Source organism: Mus caroli, unplaced genomic scaffold, assembly GCF_978045245.1.
Source record: "Mus caroli unplaced genomic scaffold, Mus_caroli_1 scaffold_7, whole genome shotgun sequence".
In the NCBI taxonomy this organism is placed as follows: domain Eukaryota; kingdom Metazoa; phylum Chordata; class Mammalia; order Rodentia; family Muridae; genus Mus; species Mus caroli.
Window position 1 is genome coordinate 142,199,001 of NW_028227262.1, and position 7,724 is coordinate 142,206,724.

Sequence of the window (7,724 nt, forward strand, 5' to 3'; positions counted from 1 at the left end):
CAGTATGGGAGAAGGAAAAGTCGGAAGGCAAAAAGGCTAAGAAAAGGAAGAAGAACAGGCAAGAGCTTTACTAATATCTGGTTGCGTTGAGTATAGGAATGTGTTCTATGATATCAGCAAGTGTGGAAGAAATTAATAAACAACACTATGTGCTTTTTAAACAGTTAACAAGGTATCAGTTACTACTCTTAGTGTTGGATATGGAGAAGCTTAATTTAACTGGCTTAAAGACCTTTGGAACTGGGTGAAGGCTTAGAAGGTGAAATGCTTGCTCCAAACGCATGAGGACCTGAGTTTGGATATCAAATACTATATGAAAGCAGTCTGTGACCATACCCTAACCGTGAGTGCAATGCAGAGCACTTGGGTACCATCTCTAAGCAGAGTTCTGTTTAGGGCACAGCAGCTCCAGGGATGAACACTTCAGATAGATTTTTCTAAGGGAAGTGATTCTTTTGTATATTTAGATCATGGTTGTATAGAAATCATGGGAAAGTTGAATGTTGTCTACTACTTAGGCATGGTTACCATATTCAATACTGATCATAATATTAACCCAATTAAACAATAACCAACTGTAACTGATATATCACTCTAATCCTTGCCCTAGCTACAGTCCTAACCTAGGTTCAAATCCTAACCCTAAGCCTAAGTTTGCCAATAACCCCAACATTACTGTAAACCAAATCCTATGCTGACCCCAAATTCAACATGAAACCTACCTCTATCCCATGCCCTAGCCATAAAACTGACCCAGGTCTTCTCTTCATCAGAGTAATAACTATAACTCTAGAACTAACCCTAAATCTTCATGAATCTATCCCTAAACTTGAAAAATTAAATCTTAACACCTAAACCTACCTCTAGTACAAGCTAAAACCCTAACTCTAACCCTTGGCTTAACCCCAGTCTTAAACCTAACTCTAACCCTAGAATAGCACTAACTCTAGCATCAAGAATAACTCTAACCCTAAAATCTATCCTAACCTTAACCCTAAACCCTAAACCTAATACTAATCCCAGCTTTAGCTCTAACCATCATCCTAACTCCAGGGCTAGCCCTACCATTAGTCCTAATAAAATCCTACTTAAAATACTGGCCCGACCCCTAAACATATACCTAATTTAGTCTTGCTCCAATTCTTAGCATATCCCGGAACCTAATCCTAACCCAAAACTTAGCCCTATCCCTACCTTGCCGTATCTCCACTCTAACCTAGCTCTAGTCTTAATGCTAACCTTAGCCATAAACGCTCCCCTTAGCCTTAAGGTTAACTGACATCCTTTTTACACCCTTAGCCTAACTCTAGTCCCATCCAAATTCCAACCCTAACCCAAACTATAACCTGGATATAAATGTGACCCTAACCCTAACCCAGTCAAATTTCTAGACCTAGACCTAACAAAAACCATATCCCTAACCAAAGTCTAATCCTAGCCCTCAACAAACCCCCCCCCATGAGGATTAATAAGCGTAACAATAAATCAGACTTCTCTCTCTCTCTCTCTCTCTCTCTGGTTCTTCCTCTCTCCATAATACAAAAGTCTAAAAGGAAAGTTTTGTTTAATTTACTCAAAAGCGTTTCAAAATATGGCTAATTTAAAATACCTAAGTCAAAGGACAAAATAAATCTATCTATTTACATCGTATTATTGATAAACAATAAGTCCCAAAACTAAAAGAGTTTTTAAATGTAAATAGAAAAATAAATGATAACTGGGTACCTGAAAAAAATGTCAAAACACAGTAATAAACAGCTAATAGAATTAGAAATATTAATAATGAATACATGGAATTTTAGAAATATCCTTTCAAATTCAAGGGTTCTGTTTTCTACCAATCATACATACTGATAAATATTTTACAAAGGATTATATTATCCTAGATTATTACAGTTGTGTGATACTTTGAATCAGAATGGCCCTCATAGGTTCAAATATTTGAAAGATTGGTCATCAAGGAAAGGGACTACATAAGAGAGATGAGGAGGTGTGGCCTGGGGATAGGAACATGGACTTGTTGGAGGAAGTGTATCACTAGGGGTAGGCTTTGGGGTTTCAGAAGCCCATGCCAGGCCAGTGGATCTCTTTATCTTCCTGCTGCCTTTGGATCCAGATGTAGAACTCTTAGCTACTGTCTGCATGCACATCACCATTTTTCCTGCCATGAGGATAATGGACTAAACCTTTGCCCCAATTAATTGGTATTCTTATAAGACTTACCTTGGTCTTCACAGCCATAGAACACTGACTAAGACAAGTTGTGATAAGATTCTTACGTACTGTTGAATCTGTAAGGTGGGTGAGCAGAATCAGCTATAAGTTTAAGTATGCATGTCATCTAAGCCAGTAATTCTACTTCTAGGTATTTATCCTTCAAACACGGATGCCAAAGTATCTAATCATTGTGATATTCATCTATTTCAGAAAAATAATTGCAGTATTGTGCATAAAAACATATGCAAAACAAGCTAAGCATACATAATTATGGGATTGATTGGATAGAATACATGTATACATCTTTTTAAAAGAACTAATTTTTTATATGCTGCCATAACAAATGCCAGTGATAATTATTAGAGGCTGTTTATTGAGTGAAAGAGCAAGGTGTAGAGCAACATGTTTAGTGCCCATATTTACAATAACCCATTTACAGTAACTTGTTTATACATGAACATGAAGATAGCATATAAAAGCATGCAGTCATAGGGTTGACTTTTAAAATAATTATACAGTTTTGTATATGAAATTATCTTTGATACTTTATATTATATCTTAACATACTTGATAATAAGTTAGATGATAGATGTGACATGATATATAGACTGAAGATATATAAAAAGATAGATGATAGAGAGATAGGAAGATAATTGATAAGTGATACAAAGATAGATAATAGATATAGACAGGTTGCTATGTCTGTGGATAGATATATGATAGATAAATACAAGATTGATTGAATGAATGAATATGATTTTCTTCCTCTTCCTCTTCTATTTTTGTCTTTTCGTCAGTTCTTAGTAAGACAAGGTACAGAAAATAAAAATTGTTGTGATGGTGACACTTCAGACTCATGCTGTGAGAAAGCTAAATATGAGAAGGGAAAGATGCACCACAACGACTCCACCATGAAGAACTGAGAAGACCTATGCCTCATTGTTAGGAAAGACCTTTCAAGAGTCTTGCAGCGGGGAACTAGTCACCATTTTCACAGCCTATGGATACTATCTAAAGAGGAAAGATGTCTTCACAGGCCATTGAGGACACACTTTGAATAGATGAAGGATAATGAAGATGAAGGGTAATAGATGAAGGGAAATGTTGGTCCTCTAGGTTCCATTTTCAATAACTTTTATCAATGGATAGTTAATACAGCATCACTGAACACCTTGCTAAATGTTGTAGGGAACACTTAGGACAGCTACCCATTACTGTGTCTATGCACCATCACAGTCAGTCAACAGACGTGTTACTAGTGAATTAAGGTTACAGTCCCACCCTTTGGACCTGTTACCAATCATAGGAACTGGTACATATCTGTGAAATCTAGAGAGCCTTGTGTGCTGATCTCAGAACCAAATTTACTGAGACTGAAACTGAATATCAGTACAGCAGCCTCTAGGCAGGGTGCTCATACACTTCTCAGAATATTTATATAATACAACCCAGATGGTCTGGTGTAGATTCTCTTGAGGGTGTAATGCTGTATCTGCACATAGGAGAGAGAGGTGCCCATGGTGAAAGCAAGAGTTAGAGATAAGCTACTTAGGGCTGTCTGGGCAATTTCTGGAAACTTACCCAGAGTCTTTCTCTGGTTTAATCAAACAGGTTTAGTACCTGTCTGAAACAGTTAGATGGTCACACTGAAAACTAGTGACTTTCAAGTCCTATTTCCACCTCACCATCATATAACTCTTTTAAGAATTTATAGAAATGCAGTATTTTATAGAATGAAATGGATTGATAGATTATATATATATATAAACTATCCCTTTAAATTGTCTTTCTCAGAGTTCAGCAACAATTATGAAAAATGATCTGCTTGTTGAATAGCAAAGTTCTTCATAATTTCCATGCTCTGGGCACAGTGCTAAAATTACTTTTAATAGCTGTGTTACACAGGCCTCAATAAAAACACAGAGTAATTTAAGCAGGCAAAATTTCATATGAAGTATAAATACAGAATTATTAACTGTGATTAAAAAATAGCAGTTTTGACTGTTAGGGATAAAGAGAATACTGAAGAATATAAAGCTAGTGTTGAAGACAGGGAGGTATCTAGAAAAGTCACCTCTTAGATCCAGACTTCACTGGACAGGGCATAACTATGGTTCACTGGAGAGTTCCCTGGGGTTTTACTTATAGACACTATTTGGGTACACTGTGGTTGCCACTCAAGGCTTTGGGGGATGCTATGGGAACCTGCCCATGGTGAAATCTCACATGCCAGGCACCACCAGTTACTAATGGATCCTAGCCATGAAGAAGATGTGTTCAACTGCAAGAGTTGCCCTTCTTTCCCTGTGTTCTTCTGGTATCCACATCTGACAAAGCTTTTTATCATTCAGCTGATGAAAGAATATCCAATTTCCACTACTAAAGACAGAAAATTGAAGGTGCTATAGAAACAATCTTCGCAAGTTTCTAAAAATGGGTTTATCTGCACTTACTTTTTAAAATTCCTGTTAAAATCACAACCTCTTATTTAAATGGTGTTAGTTGTGGAATATAAAGTTTCCCTTTTTTCCACTTATATGTTCATGAAGAAGAATTTTTCTAGCCTCACTCCACCACTTCATTCATCCTAGAAAGTGGGGTGAAGTAGCTATCTGGCTACATTGGAAGAATGAATGGAACCACCAGGCTCTGCATCCCTGGCTTATCTTTGTAGGTCATCTTGAAGTCACAACAAGAACATCCTTCATCACCCTCTAGTGATACTGTGTAGTGAGGCTTTTGGAGAGGCTCCACTTCAGGGGATGTGTCAATGACTGCAAGTGGAAATGAAATAGATGTATCAAATCAGGGGCAGAGGGTAGAATTGAAGCCATCTTGAATTCAGCTTTCATTGGTAATAAGATAAATAATTCCAACCTCTAATTATGTCTGTATGCACACTTCTCATGTAGGATAAGACAGAAGTCTAATGATCCAGATAAGAGCCCATTAGTAATCCAACCAATTCCTTCTGTTTGTTCTGAGACTGTCTAAATATCCCAGCCTGTTCTGAAACTCACTGTGTAGACCAGACTGGCCTTGAACTCATAGAAATCATCCTGCCTCTGCCTCCCAAGATCTGGAATTAAATGTGTGTGCCACCCATGCTAGGCCCCCCCCCCGAATTCCCAGTATAAGCCTACAACTGTCTTTTGAACAGGCTTGAAACTATTAACGATAGTCTTAGCCCTCTGCCTGTAAACTCTCCCTTGATCTAGTTGGTGTAGTATTTAAAGGGGGCACTCTCACTGTTTGCCATCCTTCTCATGGCCAGTTGTCTGTTCCACTCCAGAGCAGACACACAAGCACATATATGTGTGTCCCTATCTAAAACCTAAAGTTTGAGAAGAGCTGTCATCAGCCACAGTCATATAGTAAAGATGTGTATTACCCCGAGGGGATTTTAACCTAAAGCAATGAGTAAACTATTAGGCATCAGACAGTAAATGGATTCTTCTGAGAGCAACTGAAGCAGAGCCTCCAACCACCTCTAACCTGCCAACCTAGCTGGCCAGACCTGTTACGTGATATCATATCCCCTACTCGAAGGGTTCCAAAGCAATTTTACATAAATTTGGCAACTGTTCCTTACCACAACCATGTTGGGCCAGGCAGCAAAGAAAATGATGAACCATGCAGGATATGTCCTTAAATCTTTATAGCCTGAAAGTCAAAATAAGACAAGTACATGAAAAACCTTATCATTTCAAGTGTGGCAAAGGTCACAGAAAAGTTACACAAAGATGTGGGTTCACCAAAGGGGAAGTTCTATCTGCTTAGAGTGAGCAAGAAAGGCTTCCAGGCAGTTTCCATATAAAAAGGTTTTGTAGGATAGATAGAAGTTGGGCACATGGAAACAGCAGAGGCCCAAATAGGTAGAGGGCAGGGGAATAATAAAATGTCTGATTACACCTGTACAAGCCGACTACACGGCCTCTCTCTGCTGTGATTCCAGAGTACAAGGCAGCTTTGCACACTGGACACCGGACAGCTACTCAACACTGGCAAACAGTAAAGTTCCAAGATCTTGGGGTGTAACTCGGTAGTGGAGCTCTTGACTAGCTTGTGTGAGACCCTGGGTCTCATTGTCAGTGTGGTAGGAAGAACAGGAGAAAGAGAGAGGAAATTTGGGGTTGTACTACAGAACCAAAGATTTTGAACTTGAGTGTACCCGTTTATTCCTGTTTCCTTTGATTCTGTATCTCCATCCCTTCTCCTTTGTCTCTCTTTCCCTCTCTCCATACCCAGCCCCTGCACATTTCTGCAGTAGAAATATTTGTGTGACCAGACTTGTTATTTGTGGGTGCACATGTCTGTTCTTTGTTTGGTCTTTTTCCGCTGAACCTTATACCATATTCCATTGTTCCTGTACATTGATCACCCTTCCAATAATTTCTTTCCTTCCTCCCTTTGTACATATGTGCCGGGAGGAGGCAGTATTTATCTCGTGGTTCAATGCATGAAATTAAGACCAACATAAATATACCTTAAGAGATTTTAATGTTGTTCTATAGTAATTGCTCTTTCCTCATCTAAATGAACACTTTTCTCCCATAGAGGTCCTTTTCTTTATCTTCTGTGTCCACACTGCCTGCAAAACCCATCCTTGTCCATTGCTAACTGTACATGCATCTCATAACTTCTGACCACCAGCTCTTGCTAGTGGCATCCTCCAGAGCTTACTAAACTGGTTCACTGGTGATAGACAGCATGTCTTCCTTTCCCCTGCTATCATAAGCAGTGCTGTAAGAAATACCCATGCTTGTGTACCATGCACTGAGGCCTAGGGCTTTAGCAGTCTGGCAGTAAATGCCTATTCATTTTCACCAGTTCCTGGAAATACCCACCAGGCAGGCACGGAGAGTCCTCTCTCCTCAAAGCCTCACCAACACTCCACATTATCCTGTTATATATCTTGTCAATCTGGTGGATATTATGCCACACACATTCACCTAACTAGCCACTGACTTTAAGAGAAAATGTAGACGTAAAATAATAACCACACTGAGTGTTTGGGCCACACAAACTTTGAACAGATGATATGCTCTGGAAGCCATTACTATAACAGGAGCTTTTTCACTGGGGTCTCTAAGTGACTGACTGAGCTCACAGAAGCAAGGTGCTAATGAATACATTTAACCCATCTTTCTCTTGCTTGATGTATCTCCATTAGAATTCTTGCACTGTGATCTTTAAGTCTAAGTGGATTCCAGAAAATCTTGGAATATCATTTGGGGGGGATTGTCTTTTCCCCCCCTTTCTTTGTAATAAACTAGAGAAATTCATGAAATGTCCTTTGCAAACGTTGCATATTTTAAATAGTATCATGAATATATTTTACCACTCCAATTTTTTTCATCAAATGTTTGCTTATATGTTTTGCCTATTTTTTTAATTTCTGAAATTGTTCCTTAATAGATATAATGAATTTTGGTCATTTTAGCACCCCATTGCCTCTGCCTCTCACATTCTTCTCCTACTTCCCATGAAGCCTCTCTCCTTCCCAA